Source organism: Cygnus atratus, chromosome 7, assembly GCF_013377495.2.
Source record: "Cygnus atratus isolate AKBS03 ecotype Queensland, Australia chromosome 7, CAtr_DNAZoo_HiC_assembly, whole genome shotgun sequence".
Classification (NCBI taxonomy): domain Eukaryota; kingdom Metazoa; phylum Chordata; class Aves; order Anseriformes; family Anatidae; genus Cygnus; species Cygnus atratus.
Window position 1 is genome coordinate 28,124,478 of NC_066368.1, and position 26,256 is coordinate 28,150,733.

General features: G+C 42.2%; 1 protein-coding gene across 15 annotated transcripts in view; it reads left to right on the plus strand.

Annotated features, from left to right (window-relative positions):
- The first annotated feature begins 917 nt into the window (after nt 1-917).
- Nucleotides 918-26,256, plus strand: part of RHOBTB1 (Rho related BTB domain containing 1) — a 52,632-nt gene continuing 27,293 nt past the window's right edge. For 2 of the 15 annotated variants that reach the window (XM_035536745.2, XM_035536792.2), the window contains exons 1-2: nt 1,059-1,337; nt 5,260-5,358. The gene's annotated coding sequence lies outside the window, so the exon portion shown is untranslated. Of the gene's footprint in view, nt 984-1,058; nt 1,338-5,259; nt 5,359-16,001; nt 16,495-17,422; nt 18,111-25,499; nt 25,598-26,256 lie in introns of those variants that run through there. The other 13 variants (XM_035536782.2, XM_035572655.2, XM_035572641.2 and 10 more) reach the window with 13 other exon arrangements.

Here is a 26,256-nt window from a genome sequence, read left to right on the forward strand (position 1 = left end):
GGGCATAGACTTGTTAGTTCTAAACAGAAGCGTGGCTGACCTCTGCCACTGAAATGGGGGAGCATTTTGACAGCAAACCTTTAATGCTGCTAGTTTGTGTTGTCTTTAGACCCTGTATATTTTTTTTCTTCCCTCAGAAGGCCCAAGCTGTCAGTAACCCTCAAGAACCAACATTAAATGTCCCTGCTGAGAGACATAAAGCACTAGCAAGCGCACCAAGCCTGAATCCCCCCCGAGTCCTCCGAACTCGCACTGAACCCCCAGACAGAAAGATCCAGGGCTGACAATCAGGACACCAGGTAAGCAGAGATGGCTCCATTCCTACCAGAGTACTGGGCCATTCCCTGAGCTGTAACTAAGCCATACACTCCGCAACCCTCTGAGATACTGCACAAAGCTCGGCTATTCATGGTTTCCCTCAAGTGCTCTCTTTTAAGAGTGCTGTCAGTGTATTGTTGGTACAGAGGTCACACTCAGCGAGGACAAAGTGGCAAAACACTTACCGCTCCTCTTTAGCTAGGATTCAGCTTCAACATGAAAATGTGTGAGGAAACTGAGGTGAACACCCGAGTTTATTCAGCAGAGACAGAAACGTTCAACACAGACACACACACACACCACAGGGGCATTCAGCCCCTCAAGGGTCTCCTGCCCCTCGCAGTGCCCAGGATGGCGCGGGGACCTACGGCAGGGACCTGCAACAGCTTCCCTGCCCTGGCAGCCCCTCGGCTGCTGCAGACAAGCGGCGTTCCCTGAGGCAGGCAGCGAGGCGCAGCGGGGTCACGACGCCTCACCTGAGACGAGGGGCGAGGCTGGAAGCGCCGTCGCGCGCCGCGCCCCAGCAACGGCCGCAACGGCCCCTAACGGCCCCGCGTGCTCGAGCGCGTTCACGTGACGGCGCTGCCCGCCCAGGGGCCGCTTGGCGGGGCCGGGCCGCTGAGGAGAAGGCGGTGGCGGCGGCGGCGACGGCGGCTGGCGCTGAGGTGAGAGGAGGCAGCGGGGCCCGGGGCAGGCGGGGAGGGAGGCGCCGCGGTGCGGAGCCGCTCGGCCCCCTGCCGAGCGCCGGGAGGGAGCCGGGGGAGGCCGGGGCGGCTCCGCTCCGCTCCGCTCCGTTCCGTTCCGTTCCGTTCCGTTCCGTTCGGGAGGCTGAGGAGAGGAGCCCGGGGAGCGGGCACCTGCCCGGCCTCAGTCCCCGCCTGGCTGCGGCCGGGCTCAGGGCGCTGACGGCTCCTCCGGGTGCCGCTGCCGCGCTCTTCGATTCCTTTTAAAGTATTTTATTCATTTTGTTTATTTCTCCGGGCGAGCGCGGTGTAGGTACTGCACTGGGACGTTGAACGGTACGTCTGGTATGACTGATTTGTTCGTGAAGAGGGCTTCCTTACGATTTACCCTGTTTGCCCCCGTCGTTTTGAAAACTTGATGGGCTAAATTAAAATCTCTTCATGTTTCTCTTTCTGGGTGTTAATCTGGCAGGTTCACCTTAAAAAATTAACTTTTTTTTCTTGTGTAGATTCTCCAGACAGTTTCTGAATGGACTTTGTTTGAAAAGGAATTTACTGAATTAACGTAGCATGCACAAAGATAACTTGAGTTGACGTACTAGTGGAGTAGCATCTATCGCATGAGCAAAAATGGAATGTTCCTGCGCCTGGGTTCCTTTTTAATCTTAAATTATTAATGGATCTCTGCATTACACAAATGAAATTTGCAGCGGGCACTGAGCACAAATGCATGTAGAGAACCAGATGTAAGAGGAGCTGGTTGTGCAGAAGGACGTGTCTCCAAAAAAGACCAGCAGGAGGATGAAGGCAGAGAACCCCTCCTGTTCCTGACAGTTGCTGGGGACCTCTGGGGGAGCAACGGTGGGCTCTGCCCTGCCCAGCTCTTTTGTAGCTCTCAGAAAAGAGGAATGAGAAAAGGGCAAAACTTTTCCAGAACTGGGGAGCATGGGACTTAACATATTGTTGAGCAGCGGTTTAACTGAGTCACTGTGAGTGCTCCTACTGTAGCATGTTAATGGCAATCATGGTACCCCATCTTCTTTTAGAAGCTGATTGTCAAGTTGAATAAACGTACGTACATGTGATCAGTTCCTTTCCTCTAGGTAATCAATACAGGAAAAAATTCCTTCATCTCCAAGGGAGACCTCAGGTAAAGACACATTTGTTGAAACTGACGTAGGAAAGGTGAAACGCTAACATTTACCAGGGTTCTGGACCATTAAAGGTTTGAAAATGTGTTTGGAGGAAACGTTGGCTTAGATATCAATGGGAAGTTAGATTTCTAGTGTCTGTTCAACCATGTAATGTACAGTAAGTGAGGTGTGTCATAGCAAAGATTGTAACAGTGAACTCATGTTCTGCACTTTGTTTTACGTGAACTTTTTTCAGTATTTAAAATTTTAAAGGGAAAAGGTTGAAGTGAGACTGTATTAAAGCAGGAAACATTTATAACCAGTTATTTTTCTTCTGCGTAATACATTGAAGCTTGGTGAAGAAATTTTGGACAGATATACTGAAAAACTGTGATGTTATAGAAACATGAAACAAATAGGTGAAGGTGACAGGCTGGTAGAAAGAAGCTGTTATGTAGTTTGAGAGGATAAAGTTCTGCAATATTGTTAGTTTGGTAATAATCTTTTCAAAAGTAAATAAAAATTGGGGGAGAGAAAAGATTGTATCACCATAGGCTACGAAATAACCCGAAGGTGAGGCTGGGGTGGGTTTGAGGAGAAAATTGTGCTGAATTTTCCTTGAGTTTTCTCTGGTGTCACTGCATTAGGGGATTGATTTGTCTGCAGCAGAAGAGGCTCCTAGGCAAGGTCGCCCATGACCATGTGCTGGTCCCGAGGCGCCATTCAGAGAGCCCGGTGTTCTGTGTGGTGTTGTCTGTGTTCCTCCTGGGCCTTCCTTGTGCTGCAGTCATGTCACCTGCCAGCCTCTTCAACAACCACCTGCTCCTCTGCTTCCCAACACTTAAAGAAAGTTCCCCACCTGGAGAATAGAAGTACATCCCTCACTGAATTACTCCTTGCTCCAGCTGGCTTTGGTTTCCCTCAATTTATGATGTCCTTACTGTGTGTCCTGCAGACAGCACCATAGTGGGCTCACAACACTGGGTTGTGCGAGCACTGGTTCAGGTGGCAGCCTGTTTCCTGCATGGGAGAGGGAAAGAGCTGCGCTGCCACAGCCAGAACTGTTGCTTTCTGCAGCTTCAGGCCAGGTCTTTTCAGCCAGGAGCCCCTTAAGACTCAAATAAGGAAGTTGCACGCATGGTTTACCTGCTCTCTTTCTGTGATGATGATATGTACTCAGAAGACCAGAAGATCTGCCCCTACTACCATGGTAGTGAAGATCTTCACTGAGTTAGAGTTGTAATTAGGAAGCACAGTGCTAATTAAGATTAGAACCTTTCTTTTTTTTTATGGTCCCAACTACCTTTAAAACCAGTGAGTGGAAGTACGATTGAGGGGCAGGGGGACGGAAGACAGAATCTTTGTTATTTTAATTAAATGGAACTTTTAGGCTTATGCTTTAGTAATGATGAAAATCAGATTTAACTACATTTCTATCTGTTTATACGCTTTAAACAACTGGTCTGACCTTATAGCATAACAAAATAAAAAATCTCTCAGCAAGTGGGAGAGTCTCAATGAGGCCTTTAACAGGACAGCGATGTAAATAATTAATGATTTCTGAAAAAGAATTATGAATGAGCTGTGGAAGGGCTTTGCATGTCTGCTTAAAAGTGAGAAGAATCTTAATATATCTGTGGAGTCAGTGTCTGTAGATTTTAATGAGGGCAAAGCAGAGAAAAACTGGTTAGAAAGCATGAGATCTCAGTGAAATAAAAACACAAAGCTCTGAGTATGTGATCAGATAAGTCAGATCCTTTTTTAAAAGGGATGTGCTGACAGAAGCTGCAGGTAGCTTTGAATCTGGCATCAGTACTGAGGAAATGAATGAACAGTTATGAATAGTACAATGTCACACAAATAGGTATTTAAGCAGTTGAGCATCCCATCCCGTGTGTGCTAATGCTGCTATTTCATTCATTACTTGGGATTTTGTTTCATTGTGGGATGAGGCTGTGGTTGCTAGGGTTGATAAAGGGAGCTACATGTGTAGGCTGTGCAGGCCTGTCCTAGTGAAAGCCAGGGTGAAGAGAGCCAGACAACATGGTGAGAAGGTTCTTAACAGCCGTAGCTGCGTGCAGTAGCAGCTGAGGAAGACATATTCTTTGCAACTAAAATGCTTATGGCTGACTGGCAAAGATGCTGCTTCTAGGGCAGTAGAATTACTTCTGGAGGCTATAAGGATTGTGTCCCTGTCTCTCGTGCCAGTGGATTGCCTGTTCCACAAGGTGGAATCAGGTGTTACCTCATTTTCCTTTTACGCTCCCACTGTTGTCTTGTGCAGGGTATCTACAGAAGGCAGGAATTTCTGTGGGAAACTAACTTCAGTCCTAAATTGCACTCTGAAATCTTACTTAGGAGAGAGAGTGATGCCTAGAAAAGCTAAGCAGGCCACTAGTCTTTTCAGCCGAAGAATCTGCATTTTACTTCTGCTTTTCAAGCTAGTAGGAAGCCTTTGAAGCTACTTGGCTCTTTGAGCTTTGCTTTTAAGGAAGCATCAGGGGTGAAATCAATGTTGCACCCATGTTAGGTTCCTGGTAAAACCACAGCATTGTTTCTGGATGAGAACCATACCACAATAATGCAGACAACTACCAATCCCAGCATAACTCTTCTATAATTAATTTCACCTGGGACTAAAGGTGGATGCAACACAGTAATCCCAACATCATCAGGCTGTTACTTCATATTTTAGACAGTCTTGTCACCTCCTTGAAGGTGTAAAAAACCCTCCTCAGAGGCTGTTAGTTAACCTATGAAGAACTAGTTGACTGATACAGCAATGTTTGGTTCTCATGCATAGGGTGCTTTTTGTATCTACATCTAGAGGAAAACTATTCAAGACCCAGCTTTATTTGACAGAGGTGTATCAATTTCCATTTATGCTCAAAATCTTGTCTGTACCCATGACATCTTCAATGCATTGGAGTGAAAAGTTAGTGTTTTAGTGCAGATATTCAGTCTACCTGTGTTTGGAACTTTGAAAGACTGTTCTGTTGACCAAGCAAGCCCATTCTATAATATAAAATAGGTCATAAGAGCTGTCTTTAGTTTTGCATGTGTTATGATTTTTAGGTTGAAAATAGTAAGGTTTATTGTATTTTTTTCTCTACTTTTCCCTTCAGGAGAGCCACAGTAATAGAAAGATATGAAATATCTTTAATGGAATTCTGCTCTTGATCAAGCTGTTAAAAATGGATATGAACGTTATTTTCTCCTGTGAGGTAAGTAATGCCAGGGAGAAATTAAAGAAAAAAACCGACTGACTTTGTTGAGTGTTGCTGTCACCACTGCTGTTCTGTCCAGCTGCTTTTGTTCGTGTATTTTAAAGTTATAGCATCTGTGACTTAGAGAACTTTGCATTGAAAGCCTTAATTGAAAAGTCCTAGAATTAATTCTTTTGGTTACAGGGTTACTCAACTTTGTTCTGATGTTCTAGTAGATAAAAACAAATGTATAAAGGTGTGTACTCTAGTGTAATGGTTGGCTTCTACACATAGTAGCTTTTGACCCAATATTGAGCTTTTTTTCAGAGCATCAAAGAAATAGAAGCTCTTAAGTCCAATTCTCAAGAGTGAATATTTACCCAGAGTAACTGCAGCCAGAGGAAATGAGTGACTTCCCAAAACGAAGAGTTTGTACCACAATTTTTTTTTTTGCATCCCTCTTTTTTTTTTTGCTCTGTGCAGCCTAAGCAAAGGTGGGGCTGTTGCTAGCCTGAATTACAGGTGCATATTAATAAGGCTAGTATGGGACTTGGCAAAAGCTACTTCTGTACTGAGCTGGTACTGTTAGGAAACTGCTGTTTCATATGTAAGAATTAGTAAAAACCAAACACATCTCCTGAATTTAGAATCATAGGGAAATTCAGGCTGTAAGGAATCTCAAGAGGCCATATAGTCCAGCCCTCTGGTCAAATTTTCCAGTAGTCAATGAAATTTGGACTAAAAAGGCCAGTAGGTGAAAATAACTATTTATGTTCAGAAACAATAAGGAAAATGGATTTGTATCTTGCCATATATATTAAATGTACATTATAATAATGTGGATAGGAATGTAACATGCTACAAAAACTTGTCAAAGGGAAAATATTTTAATTAAGACAGGATTGTAAAAGGATAGGGTTTTTCTCTGAACAAAGGAAACAGTAAATCTCTGATGTATTCACTTGTAATCACAAATGAAGCCTCTACAGGTCATCTAACACAGTGACATGTTGCCAATATTTTCAAGAATGGGTTCCCTGCACAAATGACCCCCTTCCCAGACTTCTCTAGGGAATCAGTTTACTTTCTCATGTAACCAAATTGCTTTCTCATAATAAATGGAGAGGAAGTAAACATGTTTTTTATCCCAATACATTTTATTGAAATATTTCCTCTGAAGTATATTTGTTCATGGGAAAACATAGTGACAATGTGAATAAAAATAAGCATCTTGTCAGGAAGCTTGGGGAGCAGTCTCTCCCCCTGGGCTCTCAAAATAAACACAAACCCTGTCCTCCTCCTCACCACCCCCTCGTCCCCCATTGTGTGCCACCGAACAGAACATTTTATGAGCCCTTGGAATAACTACTTCAGTGTTTTGGGCAGAGAGGGTCATCCAAAGAAGGGTTTAATACTGTCAGCAGAGAGAGGTTTCATCATTCAAAGCCCGAAAGGAGGGTCATTGAAGGGAAGAGATGTGGTTGTTTCCTTTGGATTTCTGCTTATCTTAATGTGCTTTGAATCGATCCCTCAAAATTGGTAATTCAATAGCCTTAATAGTTACATTAGTAATTTAATGAGCCCCTTCCAGTGCGCTATCAAAGACAAACATATACTTGAGGAACAAAAATAGAATCATTTTATAGTGCAGTTCCTGAAAGCCAGTGTATAATATTACATGTATGCAAGTTTTGATGCTATGAATTTTTTAATATACCATGAGTGATTTCATCGTCATGGAAATATGTAATAACACAAAATGGCACGTCTAAGAATTCCCAGTATCTCTCTTCACCCTCATTCCTAGTGGCAAGTCACGCTTCCAGCCTGATTTTCTGTCTCTCAATGGATTTCTGCGTAACTCTCATAACTCATTTAATTAAGTTACAGATGGTTATTGTTCTTGTGAAACGTACTCTGTGAACTCACTGTTTCCAGATTTAATTTCTGTTACTGGGTATAAATTCTTGAAGAGAACGTATATGCAGGTCTGTATAGAAGTTAACTTATGTATTGTAAAGTCATGTGCTTGGGTCAGAAAATGCTACATCTGCAGAAGGCATGTCTTTGTAGAGCTGTTAGTTGCTCCTTAGTATCCCAGTCACGGTCTGTTTTCTTATGGGCTTCCGTGTCACTTGAGGAATTATGAGATGACTAGTAGTAAATTTAGCTCTGTGGTTAAAGAAGCCACTGCTCTCAGAGATTACTTTCTCCCTAGTCAGTAGAATGCTCCACAGACAATAGAATAAAATGGGTAAGTGTATGCTACTGCACACAATCATGCAGACTCCAGCAATTTAATTTAGCTGCCAATTCAGGTAGATATGAAACAAGCTCTGGTCTGTGTAAAACCAGCAGAGGAGCATGTATGCCTGTGAAACAGCAACCCGCAGTAGAATTAATGTAGAACAGGAAATTTTAAATCTTAAAACTGCTTGAGCTGGTCCTTCCCAAGCTTTTGACTAGAAAGTATGAAAACTGGGGGACTGCTATGTGTCTGTGGTTGGTGGGAATGGGTAGTGGTGCTATGTTCATAGCTTTTAATCCTTAGAATTAAATATGTTCTCTAGTAGTGTTTTTCACAGCACGTTGGAATCCTGTACTAAGCACATCTCTAATTTCTGTACCTTTAATAAAGGAGAGTGGGTGATTCTCATAACATCCATGCAGAATCAGGAAACAATTCTTTGTTAAGTGAGAAACTGGGAAAGAAATGCTGCAGTCAGAAATGTCTATTAATCCAGGGAGCTTAAACAAGGTACCCAACAGAATAAATCCAAGTTGTAATATAAAAGCAGTGTTGTCACCCCAGAGCATCCAGTTGGCAACTGGAATTACCTGTGTCTCACACTTTGGAAACAAGGGCTTAGCACTCTCAAGATGAGGTTTTACAGCAATAAAAACATACTTGGCGTGATACTTGCTTATTTTCACCGACTTTATCAGTGATGAAATGTGTTTGTGTCTGGGCTCATAAATGGGCAAACGTCCCAATAACTGTTCTGAGCGACATTTAGGTCTGAGACAGGTGTGTATGTTGTGGACCTCATGACAGCTTGCATGTTTCAGTTCTTGATTTATGGCTGTTGCTTAACACTTGAACTCCTTAAATGTGGCTCTCTTTCAGATGCATGATTTCCATTGACATGCATGCTTAGACATATAGTTAGATCCTTAGTCAGTAAATCAGGAAGAATGTTTCTACCAATATTTCCCAGTCTTCTGAGGGAAATTGTTGTGGGTGAGGCTTTACTTGAGGTGATGTGACCAGTTCCATTAGAATTTCTCCAGGGGCGAATCTGGTTCTCTTAATCCTCCTTTCTTTGTATGTTTGCAACAGTGGTCCCCAGTAGTAATTCTATAGTTACGGAACTGTCAACATTTCTCTTACAATAATACAATATTTTAACTGTAGTTTTTGAATTTAAGTGGAAAATAATGGCTTTTTCTTCATACTTTTCAAATCACACCGCATACATGGTATCTTGAATCCTTTTAAGTTCTCTTTTACCTAATCTTTTTCAAACCTGTAACAATGATTGATAGTTGGATAGATTCTGGAGGTAGTATATTCCAAATTCTCTGTAAAAACTGTAAAAGTGTATAAGAAAGATGTGCTTTCACAGGTGGTGGCTTTTAATCAGTAACGTTACAGAAAAATCGAATCATTTTTTGTTAACTATTCCTGGTAACAGTGATTTGGGAAAAGCCCATCAGACAGCCTGCGGTGGAGTGTGCAAACTGTCATTTGCTGCTTCTGAGGCTTTTCTTCAAGATATAAAAGTGGATCACTATGTGCATTCCTCTGCAATTTCCACAGTTACCATTATCCTTCAGCTACACCGTTTTGGTAGAATTTATATAAAGCCTTTCAAAGGGAGAAAGGTGTCCACCAGAACCAATCCCAGTAATCTTCTTTCTGGGTATGATCTAAGGCCTTGACTCATTAGGGAGACAGAAACTGTGGGAACTAGATTTGCTTAAACATAATGAATTAAACCACTAAAATAGATGAGCAGTGTTTGGACAAAGTAAACCTTCTGTTGATATACTCCAAGCTAACCCATTAAATTTAAGTTTGTTTTGCCGAAGTGAGGTCTTTGCATGGGAATCTGTGCTAGTGTAACTAAATCATGTCACTGGACTGGTGTAAATAGCTGTAAGAGACACAAGGTTTTACATTCCAGGAAAAGCTCTCTCTTTAAAAATCATGTATGTTTCAGAAGCAGAGGATGTACAGAATATAACAGGAATTCTACAGATCTTTTTCTTCTTGAATTATCACCTAAATTGAAGCCCATAGGGATCAGTAGAAACCTTCCCCATCAGTTTCAGTGGCATTTGTATCAGACTCTTAAACCATAACCAGGGGCTTTTACTTTAGTGTATAGCCACCTATAGGACAGAGGTGCAAGAGTAAATCACATTTAACAAGGCTGTTTATCACAGATGAATGATGGTGAGATTAAGTTGCCCTTGATTCTACTGTTTAATCCAGCTCTTTTGTTTTGGTCCCCTGGAGAGAACAGAATATGGCTATTGGATGCTCTTGTATGCAAGTAGTGATTCAGAGACCTCTTAAACCAGTCTTTGACTACTGGGGAAAGGAGGGAAAATCCACGTTTATTCTCTTCCCCTCACCACCTCTAACCTACACCCTCAGGTTCCTGTAGCGAGGGAGCTTTGTTCAAGACTGCGTGATCTCTCTAAAAGTGCCCGTATAAACAACTTGGTGCAGCAATTGCACATAGGTGCAGAGACTTATATTTAGAAATCCTTTAGAATTTATGCAGTCATTGAGCAGTATTTCAGCTTTTCAATTTTGGTCTGCGTTTTGTATCCTCCTGCATATAAAGCTACTGGACTTTGAATATGATAGGTGACTCTTACAGGCCTCAAAAGGCAGGCAGAGCATTTATAATGCTTTAAAGAGTGAGAGCAGATCCATTTATATATGGCTTTTAAAGCTCAATAGCTCAGATCAAGAGTGAGAAGCAAAGACAGTGTTTGCCATTGAGAACTTTTTATTGTAGTTCCCAGATATTCCTGTCTCTTTAAAACTCAGTACTCAGAAGTGAATTTTGACTGATCTTTGTAGAGGAGGGACTGAGACCAGCTGGAAGGTCAGACAGACAGAATCTTCCCCAGCTGACTGTTTGCTGTGACTCTCATTTCATTCCCCAAATATATTCTTTCCTTTCCATTAACACCTGAGTGGATGGCAGAAAGGTTAAGAAAAACTTTTAACAGTTATGCAGATATCAGCACCACAGGTGAGATAAGTGGATAATGTAGTATAGGCATGAAATCACTTCTTCAAGGTGAGAATTTGCACCTGGGATTAGGTTTTCATATATATATGGATGTTTTCCTGTGAAGTGGCAATAAAGAGTTATTCTGGGCTGAAAATGTGTTTCTGGTATGTCCCAGTTGGTGAACGAAGGCAGTAGTTATGGACAAAATTGCCAAGATTTGAGAATAATTCTTCATGTATTAGTGTAGCTTTCACTGATACATTAGCATGTATTTTGGTTAGCGAGTGGTATAGAATACAGTGCTCCAACAGATTTTCTTAGAGGGCAAACCATTGATTTTAAAGATGAGCCTCCTGTATCTTGGAAGCCCCCTTAAATACTGGAAATAGCTGATAAAGCTAGCATGCTCTGGGTAGCTGGAAAAGTCTTATGACATTTTGATGCAATCATTTCTAGTTTCCTTCCTTTGCGAGACAGCAAAATGATAAATATTCAAGAAGATATCCTCCTACTAGTCAGTTGTTCCCATTTAGCTTGTGTTTGGAAGTGGTACATAAGCTGATTAAATCTTTCTTACCCATGTTGTAATTCTGAGGATCTAGAAGCAGGGAATATAACCATTACAAGCTGTTGCAAACCTTCTATCTTAAAATAAATAAATAAATAAATCCCCTCAGAAAACTGAGCTGAGAAAACAAATTCTTAATACTGCCTTGTCCTCTCTGGGTTGTGAATTCAGTGAGCTGTAGCTCTTCCACTTCTTCCCTTGGGAGACTCTTATATAATCATTCAGCTGTTCCTCTTGCTGTCCTTCTTATTAAGCTGAAATTTTATGTTGCTTAATTGTGTCCTGGTAGACCTAACTTTGCAAACTAGGACTAGTGAAATGAATTCACTCCCTTCTAACACCAGACTACGCAGCCAGTACAGAAGAGGAGTGCAGTAGTGAAGGCAGTAATAGAGTTTTGCAAGGTTTCATGTCAGAGCCTCTTTCAGCGGAACTGAGACACACCTGAGTCAGCAGGTGCCCTTCCAGCAGTGAAGACTATCCATGTTCTGCGCTGTATTAGGAACAGGTCAGTGGAAGTGATTATTCCCCTCTACTCAGGCGCTTGTCGGGCTGCACATGAAGTAGTGTCCAGTGTGGGGTTTCACAGTACTGAAGAGAGTGGAATGAATGCTATACAGTTAGGGACCTGAAACAAAAGATACGCCCAGAGATACTGAGGGAGCTATGTTTAGCCTTCTCTTCTCCATCTCCAGATAAGGGGGCATCTACTTAGTGTCTTCAGATACCTGACAAGGGGCCATTCAGAAAACAAGTAGGCTCTTCTCAGAGCTGCACAGCAAGGGGACTGTGTACAAGGTGTGCATATATTCAGCATTTCATATCCTTCCATTAGTGAAAAAGACTGGACATACAATTCACGCAGCAAACTGGTGCTGTATCTCATTCACAGAATGCCTCAGTAAGGTCCAATGCAGTGTTGCCTTCTAAAGGGATTATGGTCTTGCACTGTATTTAGTATTCAGTAAACAACTGGAGAAAAAAAAAAGCATGGTGGTCTGTTAGTGTCTGTAACGCATACAATGGGGGGATATCATTGCATCCATCACGTCTCCATCTCTGAGAACGGAGACAGAATTGTGTGGGATATTATGAAAAGGGATGCAACTGACCTATCTGTTTTGCTTTGTATCACAGTTGGCTGAGAACAGTTGTTAACATCCCTAAGTAGAGGCACCTTGTCTCAAACTCTAAACTCTGTCCTTATTACACACAAAAAAAACCTTACATTGCTAAAGGGCTGCATACAATATGTAATAGTTCTGAAGAGAAAGCCAGTTGTGAATGCATATGCATTTGGCATGGGAATAATACAGCTCTGAATGCAAACCCATTAATAAAAAAAAGTGTATTGACAAGAAATGACTTGAATTTTATTTCAACGCGCATAAAATATGCATTTACATATTTTTTTCCAATGCATTTATTCTCTTTATGAATTTTTTATGGAAAAAAAATCTAATGGAGTATATACCAATCCATTACAGAAGTAGTTAGAAGTGATTTTGATCTACCCACATAATTAAAGCCTCGAAGCCTAATTGTGGGGAAAAAGTAGACTTCAATGATGGGAGCTGGGTAATTCTGATAATTCTGATATTTTAATTCACTTGCTGCCAGTTGGCTAAGACTACATATCTCACATACAATAGGAGGATGGTGAAGTCCATCACTGATGTACCATGTCTCCTTATTTTGATTGTACATCGTTCATTCATGTTCTTTTGTATTGTTGAAAGCAGGTTTCATAGATTGTAGGGAGCACCTTCTGTCCCTGTGAGACTGCCAGATGCAACACAGAGCCCATACCTATATGGGATAATTTAACTTACTTTGCTTTACTGAATTCCTCATGGATTTAAGAGGCTTTTAGGGGAAATAAGTTTAATCTCAACTTGTTCTTAAAAGCTCTTCTAATATAAAGGGCCCCTGCATTCAGAGTTAAGGGGAGAGCTCCGATATGTCCAATGCTATGGAGTTTTATCCTTGCGCTGTCCTGGGTTGCCTCTACAATGTCAGATCTGCCTTTCCTCAGTGTATGCTCAAACCCCGTCCCATAGCTGTCCATGCTGTCTGCTCATCTGCGTGTAACTTGTCTTAGGAAACTGTAGTTGTGCTTGGGTGTTGCTACCAAAAATGGAGGGGAAATCAGTTGTCCTGAATTAAAAGCATGACTCCCCAGAGGGAGCAAATGCCAACATCACTAGATTATTTGTTTATTTAACTTTTTGAAGCAGACATCTCTTATAGACTCTACCTAGACCTGTAGTACAGGGAAGAAGCCCTTGCTTCCACATGGCATCAAGTCCAGATGAGTCTGAGATGCAGACTTTCTCAGAATGTTAACACACAGTATTATAAAAACTCACCCGCAGACTTGTGTGCTTGGACTATCACGCTTCTGCAGATACAGCAGAGTAGATTATGATGGGGTGGTGAGAAGCATGGGCTACTTCATTTCATTCTCTTTCTGAACAGTTTTCACAGAGAAGCTGAAGTAAATGTTTCTAATCCCCTCTTCCATCACCTTTTGTTATTCTTGACTGGTATTTTTTCAACATATCTGCTCCTGAGCCTTCCTCTGGTCCCTCAGAAGCACAGAGGATGGCAGGGCCTGAGGGCATTAAGCTTCAGCAGTTCTGCGATGGTAGAAAGCTCCCTAAGGAGTTCAGCTAACAGAGTGTGTTGGAGGAGCCTCTGAAGTTAAACTAACTTTCCAGAGCCAGGAGAAGAAAGGTTATTTGTAACTTCAGTTATGGTTTACGCACAACTAATGTTCTCTCATGATATTTTTAATCATCTGAGAAATATGTTCTCAAAACCAAAATGTTCACTTGGCCCCAGAGTAACGAATAAAATGTTGGAGCATATGGAATATACCCTTACGTTTGCACTTCCGAATACATTTTGTGATTTAGTAAAACTAAAATAATTCTAAGTAGAATTCTTTGTGTACAAATGCACATTTTTTATTCTTATTTTTTTATCCAGTTATTCTCTGAGTTGCGTGATGGAGTTAACAACACTTAACAGAGATGCAACGATGGGACACACTTGGCAGCCCATAATTGTGTTTTGGAAAGCTCTATGGACTTGGCAAAACCAGGCTCTGTAGTTAAGTGCTAGCCATGGTCCAATGCCATGTCCTCGGGGATGGTAAAAATGGAACTTATTTCTTTCACCCTCTCCCTCTTGCTGTTAGCCACCCTTGAAAACAGAAAACCAAAAAAGAAAAATGCAAGCTGGCTACCTGGAATACTTAAACATCTAACTGAGTAAAGCTTTAACACTCATGTATTTTTAATGCTTGTGCTAACTCAGGGGGAATACTTGTTGTTTATTGCTGTCCTTTCTTGTACCAAAGCCTAGAAACTGTCAGTTGCTCTACACCCTATTAGAGATGCATTCCAGCTACTTGTGAAGGTATGTTACTCAGACAAGTTGGTGGTCAAAGCTGTACTGTTTGTTAAGATGTTTGTAAAAATATAAATACCGCTCAATAGGATTATGTGACACAGGACAGACAGCTTCTAGCTGTTCTGGGTTTTTATTTTATACTTTGCTGGAAAAGCTGCAGACTGAATTAAATAGGAACTTACACGTTTGTGGTGGGAAGGCACTGAATGGTAGAAGTTGCTGCAGATGGTCATTTAAATGGAAACTACACAGTAGCTGCAGCTGCTTCCACAGCTGCAGAAGCCTTCAGGCTTTGGGTACCCTTTGATGGGGCAGAAAAAGAGAGGGAAACTTCAGACTTTTTGTTCATCAAAAGCAAAGTGCTATTTCTCTTTTCGCTTGTTAAACACCTGAGTAATCTTTGTCATTGCAGTCTAGGTGTGTAGGATTCTAGCTCTGTGATTTTTCTTCAAAACATGAATATTTAAACTGTAAAACAAAGGTGCCAATAAGAAACTAAGATTTGCCACTCTAAAACAGCCCAGTAAAATGGATACCTTCTGTATCACCCTGTTTTGCCCAGTCCCTGAATTATGCAGGCTGAACCTGAGCCTTACTGCTCCCCAAAAGTTGCACATCCTAGAAACGAGTACACAGGGGGATTGTTCTTACATAGAATGAAAGTTTTTAACCTCATTTATAGAGAAAAAGTTGTTCATGCAGAGCTTGAAACTTAAAAAAAAAAAAAAAAAAGGAAGGTAATCATACTATTAATCTTAAACCTGTAGGTTGTACGATTTAATTCGTTTTCTGTTGTTACTGTTGACTGCGTTATCAATTTGATACTTCTTTGTTTGCAAGCAGATGTCCTGAGTGAGAGTGTACGGACAACAAGAGTTGTTTTAATTTCTGATTTGTTTCCCCCTGTCCATCCAAATTCTGTGCAAAGCTGGGAAAGTAATGCTTAATATTTGCAGTACCTCACCCAATAACCTCCTGTGAAGTTGCCAACTGTAATTTTTCGTGACACAGTTGTACTCTACTGAGGATTGTTGCAGTCTGACCTGGTTAATGTGAGTTTGGCTTCACAGTATTTGAAAAATATAGTTGACTATAACCAAAATGCAGTTCGGTACTGTCAGTCAAGGTGTTCTTTAAACAAGTTTGTAACGTTTTCCGAAGAAAAGGCAGTGTTACTGCTGGAAGACTGGCAATGTACAAGTCCAGCCCGCTGTAAGGGCACGCTTTCTTTCCCCCAGTCACCCCCGATGGGTCAGATCGGTCCCCTTGGCGGTGCCGGGCCGGGGCCGCTCCCCGTCCGTGTCGCTGTCCCCGTCCCGCTCCCCCCCTCCCGCCGCGTCCCGCTTTTCATGAATGAACGCGGCGGCCGCGCTATAAATAGCCCGCGGGCTGCGCACGTCACAGGGCGCGCGGCTCCCGCCCGAGTCAGCGCCGCGGGGCGGGCCGGGGGGAGCCGAGCCGAGCCCTGCCGAGCCGAGCGGGCGGCATGCTGCCTCCCTGCCAGGGCGGGCCGCCGCCGCCTGCCGGCGCCCCCCCGGTGTAAGGAGCAGCGGGGAGGGGGCGCGGCGGCGACGACTGCCACCCTTGGCCCGGCCCTGCACCCCGGCTCCCGGGCATCCCGCTCTCCCGGGTAGGTCCCGCGTCGCCCGGACGCGATCGTGCTGCTCCCCGTCGGGTGCTACCGGGCCGGGTGCCGCCGAGCCCTGCGCGCTCCCGCAGGTGCGCTCCCGCCCCCGCGGGAGAGGGAGAGGAGGCGGCCTCCCCTTCCCGGTACCGAGTCCTCGCTGGAGCTGAGCCCTCCGGCCTCCTCTTCCAGCCACGAGGCTCGAGGCAAAAATAGATGATGCTTACGGGAAGCAGAAACCTCTTGGCGCTTCTGAGTGGCATCTCCTAGAAGCCCGAAGGTTTGCAAAGGTTTATCTTTCTTCGTCTTTTTTTTCCCCCCTTCATTTCTCCTGCTGTGTCTGTGGAGTCTGTTGTGGGTTGCTGTGACTACAGCAGGAGGCTGCTGTGGGGGGCTTGCAGCACGCGGCTATCAGGTGTCTCCTGGCTGGACCTCTCTGAGGACCAAGAAAGGCACGCGGTAGTAGACCTTAATTTGTTCAGTCAGCCTGTAGTGGATATGGTAGCATCCAACATCTAGAGCAAAGGGAAAGCAGTCACTGGGCAGGCTGAGGAGGACTAGTCAGAGAGCTCGGGGTTGCCTTCTGCTGGTCAAAGCGCTACTCAGGCTTCCGAAGGCAGCAATGTACTTGTTTAAAAATGATAGTAATAATTAAAAAAAAAAAAAAAAAAGCCCTTGAAGCTGTGCATATGGTCACAGTGAGAGCAAGGAAGAGATGCCAGAATATTCTCAATGACTTTGTTCATCCTCAGTCTGTGTACTATTTCAGGACACACAGCTGACTTGAAGCCAAATGTTCAGCTTGAGCTGTAATAGAAGCTGAGGTGGAAATTAGTTTGTTCAGTGTGTTCACAGGAGCTCTTAAGCTAGCACTCTTTCTAGGCAAAAATAGAGCATGCAAGGAGGAAAGCACTGTTGTTAGGACAGAGACAGTCGCTGTGTAACTGTTCAGTATAAGTAGCAACTGAATGGGACATATCTGTGTACAGGCTATGATTCAGGATAGGTCACAGCACGTGGAAGTAGAGCAGCTTAATTTCTCTTCAGTAATTTTCTGAGGTCCTTTTCCATTAGGTTGTGCTTTTCTTTTTTTTATGCCCATTGGATTTGTATGCCTGATGCTATGCCTCAGGTCTGTGATGTATCCATTCACTATTAATAGAAAAAAATAACTTGGTGAGCTGAATGTTTATAATGTTTTTTTTTTTAATCTCACAGACATAATACTTACAGAGGGTAAGATCTGGGACATGCTCAGATGTGTACAAGTATTTTTATCCAAGAAGAAATAAACATCAGTTTTAGCTCTGGGGAGCTTTCTAAAACTCCTGCCCTTTTAAAACTCCAGGCTTCACAAATACTGTAGAGCATTAGACTGAGAGGAAGAACTGATCACTTGACTGGTAAATCCCAATGTTTGATTCTTTGTTAATACATGTTGTTCACTGGAAAACTGTTTAAATCCTGCATCCAGATGTTGCCCTGGCTGAAGGAGCTGAAAAGACAGTGAAGCCTTGAATTTAGGAAATGCACAGGAGCAACAGATGTTTGACATGTCTCTCCTTTGCTCCCATCTTTTCTGCCAGAAGAAAATTATCAAGTGTTGTAGAACACTTAACGTACCTGTGACTGTCTCCCAAGCAGGGTCTGTTTTCCCCCACCCAAGAGGGGAAGAATAAGGCAGAGCAGTCATTGCTACATACAGCAGTTACAGAGCTCACAGCAAGGCATCACTGAGGCAAAGACTCGTCAGATCAGTGTGAAAATACCCTTGGATCGTGGATGGTGTGTACATAAAAGAGCTCAAGGCCATGTGCTGAAGGACTGGGTGGTGACACGGCGTGTGAGCTAGAGTTGGTGCCACCTGGGGTACGTGCGGTGACAGTTGGGCCCTTTCTTAATAGAGGTAGGCTCATGAGATTAAACTGTGGATTCCCTTTGGTTCTCATCTAACATTCTACTTTTCTGTTTTCCTATCCTTTCTGTCTGATATAAAAGACATGGCAAAAGATATGGCAATTTCTGTCTTCTTTTTAAAAATTTTGGCGAGTCTCTGTGTGGCACTAGACATTACAAGTAAACTCCACATACACTTGCTTCTTGCACAGTTCACTTAATGTCACTGGATTTGCATTTGAGATATAAATGCAGGATTTGAGTCAGGATCTGGAAGTAGCACTTATCTGAAGTCTGAAATCATGAAGTATTTACTATTCTAGCCAGCATTTAGATTTTTTTTATGCTGTCATCTAGAGATTTCATTCACCTTGTACAGTTTCCTTGTACCAATCATATGTGAGAGTAAATAAAATCACAAAAAAAAAAATCTTCCTAAAACATCACTGATTAACACATGAGAAATATCACAAAGTTCAAGAAACTAGAGCCGGAACCTGTCTTTTGGAACGAAAAAAAGCAGAAAGTGAATTCTTCAACAGCTTCCTGGGCTAGAAGGTCACCGGTGTCTCTAGAATATTTGTCTTTGTAGTTCTACCAAAATTTGATAAATATATTCCCCATAGAAATGTGCAGAAGTTGGAAGAATGCCTTGTTTGTTCTTTTTTTGGTTGGTTGGTTGGTTGTTTTCTTACCAAAGAGAGCATACAATGTCAATACCTGTCTTTATATAAATTGGTAAAATCGGTAATAACCTTTACTATAATAGCAGTAGTGTAATGCTGTTTGAGCTCCTTAATTGCATAAGAGTACGATTTCATGGTATGTTCATGACCATGAAAACCAGTAGTGCTGAATCAGGCTTTTTCAGTGATGCTTCTCCCTTTAATCCTGAGTTTTATATCTTATCCCAGGTACTCTTGACCATTGGAGTCACTAAGGATTCAGCTGCAGCTTTGTCCAAAATATTGATCCAAATACCAAACCAGGAGCCAAAGCATCTGATGCTGTCTACATTAGTGGGTCGTGCGGTGCAGTAGCAGGGGATCTGAGGATGAAAATGTTGGTGCTGAGGCCCCAGTGTGCATGCAGTACACGTTTCAGGGGCTGTAGGTGTTCCTTCAGATTACCTTTAATCTGGTGTGGAGTGAATGCTCACTCTTCAGTGGTGGGTGGCATGTCTTTCACTTCAGATTAATCTGAAACAAATTCAGTTTGTTCACTTAGGTGGCCATTCCTGATGCAAACCAAAGCATGGTGAGTAGTGATGACTGGGGTTTTTGCTTCAAAAATGTATTCTTGTCCAAACTAAAATGCTAGTAGAGCTGCACCATTAATCTGTTCCTGCAATGTGATCTGTTGCAGAAGGAGGAATAATCTAAGGTCTCAGTGCACAATGGCATTTTATGGGGGGCTGCTTTTTGAAGTAACAGCTTTCTGGAGATGGTTACCACCTGGTCCAAATGAGTCTTGCCTGTTCTTCATTTACTCATTTCTCAATCACTTTTACTAATGTCAGCCACAGCTAATTTCAGTTAGTGTTGATATGCCAAGTTATGGCACACAGCAATGCCAGAGCTTGGTCACTGCCTAGCCGCTTGTGTCTGCTGTGGGTATCTCTGGTAAATGGAAAGCAGCCACTGGAGCCAGGTGCATCCTGAATCCTGACAAAACGCATTCGCAAAACTATGCGAGAGCCTTAAATCAACCATGTGCCAGCCCAGATTATTTCCCTCTTACCGGGGGTGGGTTCGGTGTGGTCACTCTTCCTCACATCTCTCTGCGCAGCAAAAAAGAAGAAACAGAAGGAGCTATAAGGGACTGCTCTGCATCATGGCATGTTCTTGAGGTAGACTGAAGAACTGATGAAGGGAGGGGTAGCAGTGTTGTAGGTTCTCCCACAGTACAGAAAAGATTCATCCTAGATTCTTGTACCTGGCTTCTGAAATGGTTAAACGTCCTTCACCTGCTGTATGGATTAATTTCTAGAGACATGATCTCATCACAGAGGATATTGCAATGTATGTCACAGGTCAAAATAATACGTAATCTGCTCAGAGTAATCAGCTTGTTGATTTCTGCACTTCAGGTCTCCCAGAACCTGTCAGAAAATTGACATAGTTCAAGTCTACTGCTGGCATTTGCATTTGGTTCTCTTTTGTCTGAAAGTCTGTGAGTAAAACACAAAGACATGTCCTTGTGGACTGCACACTTCAGAAGGCTCAAGAGTATCATAGATTTTTGGTTGTCTAAGGAAGTGCTCCAATGGTGGTGTGTCATCACAGAGGTAGTCTGGGTTTGATGAAGGGCCCTAATCCACACAAATGAACAGCAAGTTCCCCTGCTTTTTTTCCCTGGCATATGTGTGTTCATCCGTTTAGATTCTGAAACAACACATGGCAGGTTAGATATTGAGAACAAACATTTCACTTTCACATTTGCTCTGGCTCATGAGCTCTTTGGTCCTTGCCAGTGTGCCAGTGCCTTGGGATTCTGCACAGCAAGGTAATGACTTATGTGTCTGAAGAACTTGGTATTTTGCATCTCCTTTTCCAGTGTCAATGGTTACAAGCAGTAACTTTGTAACTTGGGGATGGAGGTAAGATCATTGCTTACCCTTGTCAATTTTTTCATGCCCCTTTTGATGTGTTATTGTGTAATGGCTCACTGAGGGCATCACTCCGAAAGTATGCTCAAAAAATACATCTTCAGACTAGATTGAAATATGGAGTACCTAGAAATGCTCTTTCAAATGTTTTCAGAAGAGTGTATTTTTCAGGAATAAATGTTGATGGGTTTACTACCTTTCTGCTGGCCTGAGTTTTTCAAACAATTCCCACTCACACCATCCACGTTACGTAATGGCAAATTTTGGTGTCTCTTTCCATTAGATTCCTTTAGTAATTGTGATGACATGATTTTGGTTGGCAACCTGTTTGTTTGAAAGCCTTTATGTTTTGCATGTTTAATTAGATTCCTTGAGACCGGTTAGAATTTTTTTTATTATTTTTTTCCCATGAAATAACTTAAAGAAAAGCTTTACTGGGCAGGCAAGGTCCTTACATGCTGTCACTCTGAAACTTCAGCTAAAGAGTTTGCTCTTAATGCAAGAACAAAGAAACGTACTTGCTTGTTTTCATGCTAAGAGATGCTCTCTCAGTCTTATTGGACATGTTTAAGCACTAAGCTAAGAAGTAAATGCCTGCAGGATCACTCCATAATCACTGATTAAAGTAGACACTCTTGGTGATTTGTTTGTCGTGTTTTGCTGAAAAGAGTTGATAAGTAGCTACTGCTCTTTGAAAAATCTTGGGTATATTTAGTATGAACTAAGTAATGATTTAAAATACCTAGGAAGTTCAAAGTGGGCAGTTAGCTGCACAGGCAGTGAGATCCATAAGGGTGGATATCTGATCCCACATAGGGTTTTATAGGGACGGCTCCTGGGGATGGCTATTAGATTTGGATCTTCATCCACTTTCGTTCCAGAAGAGAAAATTGCAATTATAGCTTTAAACATATTAAACTGCGTTCTTAAAGCAAGGCAAGTTCATGATTAGGGTCTGGTTATATTTCGTATGTAAATATACTTACATTCATGCATACATAGAGAGGCGTTGTGTGTGTCTGTCATGTTTAATCTGTGTTCTAGTGCATTAGATGATTAAATGATTTGCTCCATCTACAGATCTGTTGGAAAATTTCTCTAGAAAAGCAGTGTTTCATTACTGAGGCTGACTAGCCAGAAAGATCTGCATGCTATAGCAACCACAACTGTTTTTAGTGATAATAATAACAACTCATTCAGTATTGAGGAAAAACTAAGCAAAAAAGCAAGCATCCTTCAGAATTCAAGGTAAAACAACAGAGGAAGAAATTAGTGACCATAAACGTCAGCAAGCTATGGTTCACGACAGTAACCTTACACTTCTTTGGAAATAAATCAGCTTTATTTAGAATAATTCTTTCCTGCCAATGAAGTTAGTTAATTAATTGGTTTTATCTTAGATCTTGAATCTACTCACATCTGATTTTTGGCTGTCTCTGTCTCCTCATCATATGCCAACAATCAAGGGTGACAATGTAAAAATAGAAACATCCTAAGAGATTTTTATGATCCATGTTATTCTTGTGGGTATCTTTTTTTCATTTCCATCCATCTCCTCATCCTTCCTTAGAACTGGATTAAGCAGCTGAATCTTTCACTGCTTTCTTTGTGGGAACAGCCATGTTCGATCTGATGGTTCCCCTAGTAGATTTCTTAGTGCTCCTCATTTGCTGACCTTTCTGTTCTTCTGTGGCTTTTTTGCCAGTGTCCTCTCTAAGATTGGTCATACTTCCAGTAACTTTCCTCTTACTTTTTCCTTTTGTCTTTTGTTGGTAAACTAAACTGTTGTAGGTTGGGTTTGGCAAGTTTTTCATTGGTGCTGGAATTTTATGCTACTTTTTCTTAAGCTTCACATAAGCTGGATTGCTCTTGTCTGACCAGTTTTGGTTTAGTTCCTGTTGGCTCTCCCAGATGTTACCAGACTTTCAGAGCTCAAATCTTTTTTTTTTTTTTAAGTTTTGCAACAACATATTTAGCATTTTTAATCAGGGTGATTATATAATAGGTTTAGCATGAGCTTAACCTAACGGATACCTTAAAAAAAAAAAAAAAAAAAAAAAAAAAACTTGACCATGTCTGTATCTTTAAAGTCTTGTATGTATTCCTGCCTTTAATCATTCCAGAAGCCAGAAAGATTCTGGTTACATTTATAAGCATTTAATCCACACATTTTGCTAATTGTTTACATTGTAATTTGTAGCTTGTGTCAGATTTATTTGAGGTGTCTAAGTATCTGTCCAGGCTTATGTCTGTCAGTCTCTTTAGAAGCTATTTCTGTTTTAATCACTCTCTGAAAACTAGTGAACAATATTAAAATGATCTGCATTTTTAGTACAGAGATACTTCATATCTACTAGAGTGGTTTTAAGAGCTTTCCTTAACATAGCCACGAAGGTTTAGGTTTGGGGTGGTTTTTTTTGTTTTGTTTTTCTATTCCCAGTTTATTTTAATCTGTCCTGTGCAGTATTGAGTCATGCTAAAAATATCTTCATTAGTCTGTCATTGATCTACAACAGGGCATTCGGGCATGCTGTGTCTGAGTTCTGTGATATCTTTGCCTTAGGTAAATCAGTAAGTATATCAGAAAAAAAAAATTCATTTTCACGTGTTCCTTTTCTAGGATTCTCAAATAATTGCATTGATTTCTCATTATGTTTATTAAGATTTGCCTATTAATTTTAAACTTGCTTTGTTATTCTCTTGGAATTTTTTTTAACATTCCAAACCCTGCACTTAATACATATTTTGTGACTGACTGTAGTGCATTTTTGCAGAACTACCACTTATAAACTTTTGAAGAATTGTAAAATCAGATTCTTATAAAAGCGCTTCAGCTAATCTGAATAGCAACATTTAAATGGAATATTGGGTTGGAGGAAAATTTATTTTGGAATCTCTCTGCTTGGTAGTTTAAAACCAACCAGACACACTGGCTGGCCATGCACCTTCATTTTGTTTTCCAGCCTTGTAAACACATTCCATCTGTGATGTCTAGTCCATGCATGAATAAAATATGAAGTAATTTAACACCATATATTATGTTGGGGGTTACTCTTAATTCTCAGACTTGAAATGAAGCATTTTTAGATCACACATTGAAACTTTGTGGGGCTTTTGCTGCTCAGTTAGGTCCCTGGCTTTGAGGCAGCAGTGTACAAATATCTTATTTTCTGTAATGTGGAAAACACCATAGTGTTTGTCTTCTTTTATTTATATCATGGCTGTATTCTTGGAGAGGATGGGTGGGAGGAAAGAGGAATTCTCTCTCTTTCTAGCTCTCTTATATTTGGATTCATGGAGATTGTACAGAGCCCATGAGCCCTCCCAGGTGTCAGCCTGATGAGAGCTTGCATGCAACCAGCAGCTGTGGTTGAATGGCAGAAGTAACTGGAAAGTCTCTGTAGTCCTTTACTGCACAAGTAGTAACCTTTCAGGATGCAGGTCACAACTCAGATGAAAGAATAAAGGCAATATCTTAATAGCTTTCTTTCCTTATCAGCTAAAACCTCTTGCCGACATAGCAGGTTGGTATCACAGGCCCGTTAGGTTTACATGCAGTAGATATTATGCATACAAGCTTGAAACCACATTGTCTGCTCTAGAGTCACTGGGCCCACATTGCAGACTAGGGTAGAACAGCCCTCTAACATGTATCCTTACGTGCTAGTCTATGCTGTGGCATTTCCTGAAGCATTCCATGTCTGTGAAAACTTAGCAGTGTGACACAACAGTGGCACATACTCACTCTTGCACAGCTCTCAATGTGGTCTCTAATTTCTCCCAGCCACACATAAATATCAATTAAAACAACTGTATCATAGCCATTACAGGTCTTCTTTGGCAGTCCATGCTCAAAATTTTAAATATTTGTGTAGCATTCAGTCCTAACACTGACTTTTTTTTTCCAGCTTACATCCCTTAAAGTAGTGAAAGAATGCACTTAAAATTAGTGGTTGGTTCCCAACTACTAAATACATGTTTTTTCTTAAATAGTAACATAGTGATTGACACAATTAAAAATGTACACCAGAACAGCTTGTATCTAATATTTTGGATAACCTGATAGTTAACATATATTCTACATTTGTGAGCAAATGAGGTATTGTAGTGGGTTTATGTGGCAAGGTTTTGGTAGCAGGGGGCCATAGGGGTGGCTTCTGTGAGAAGGATCTAGAAGCTGCCCCATGTTTGGTAAGGGCCCCACTGCTGACCAGAGCCGAGCCAATAAGTGATGTTTTGCACCTCTGTGAGAGCATATTTAAGACAGGGGAAAAAAAACACTGCGCCACACAGCAGCTGGGAGAGTGAGAGGAGTGAGGAACAGCCTTGCAGGCGCCAAGGTCAATGAAGAAGGAGGGGGAGAGGTGCTCCAGGTGCCGGAGCAGAAGTCCCCTGCGGCCTGTGGTGAGGACCATGGTGAAGCAGGCTGTCCCCCTGCAGCCCATGGAGTACCACAGTGGAGCAGGGTTCCACCCTGCAGCCCGTGGAGGAGACCACGGTGGAGCCGGTGGACCTGCACCGACGGGGGCTGCGGCCTGTGGAAGACCTCTGCCGGAGCAGATTCCGGGCCGGACCTGTAGCCCGTGGAGAGGACACCACGCAGGAGCAGGTGACCTGGCAGGAGCTGCTGCCCATGAGGGATCCAGGTTGGAGCAGTTTGCTCCTGAGGGATGGACCCCGCGGTACAGACACATATCTGGAGCAGTTCTTGAAGAGCTGCTGCCTGTGGGCAGCCCACACCGGATCAGTTCAGCAAGGACTGCATCCCGTGGGAGGGACCCCACAGCACAGGGGACGAGAGTGACCGAGAAGGAGCGGCAGAGAAGAAGCACCATAGACGGACCATAACCCCCATTCCCCCGTTCCCCTGCGCCGCTCAGGGGGAGAAGGTGCTTTTGGTTTCTTTCCTTTGTTTCTCACTTCTCTAGCTTGTTAGTAATAGGTAATAAATCTTACTATCTCCCTATGCTGGGTCTGTTTTGCCCATCACGATAATTACTGTGCGATCTCCCTGTCCTTATCTCAACCCTTGAGCCCTTTTCCTGATATTTTCCCCCCGTTCCTCTTTGAGGAGGGGGAGTGAGAGAGCGGTTGTGGTGGAGCTTGGCCGCCCACCCGAGTAAAACCACCACAGATATGAATACTAAAAAAGCTACTGAAACAAAAGACACTCAATGACTTGTCTGTAGCGCTTTCTTCTCAGGAAAAAAGGACATAGCTTCAGATGATGATCAGTGTTTGGTCAGTTTAACTGTTTTATGTTTCCTTGCTGAAATAACTGTTAGGCAAGCCTTTCTGAACAAGTTTGTGCCTTGCACTTTCCCTTTTCCCCTTCCTTGATTATATTCCCCAGCAGAGACCAGATTGCTGGAGACTTTTTAGACATTAGAAAACCAAAATCAGATATGTTGAACTATGATCCCATGTCCCTTTATATGAAAATAACAGACTTCTGTAGAAAACGTGCAAAGTTGATTTCAGTCTTTCAAATATCCCTCTGTTCTGGCTTACGTTCATATCCAAGCATTGTTCAATACATTGCCAAAGA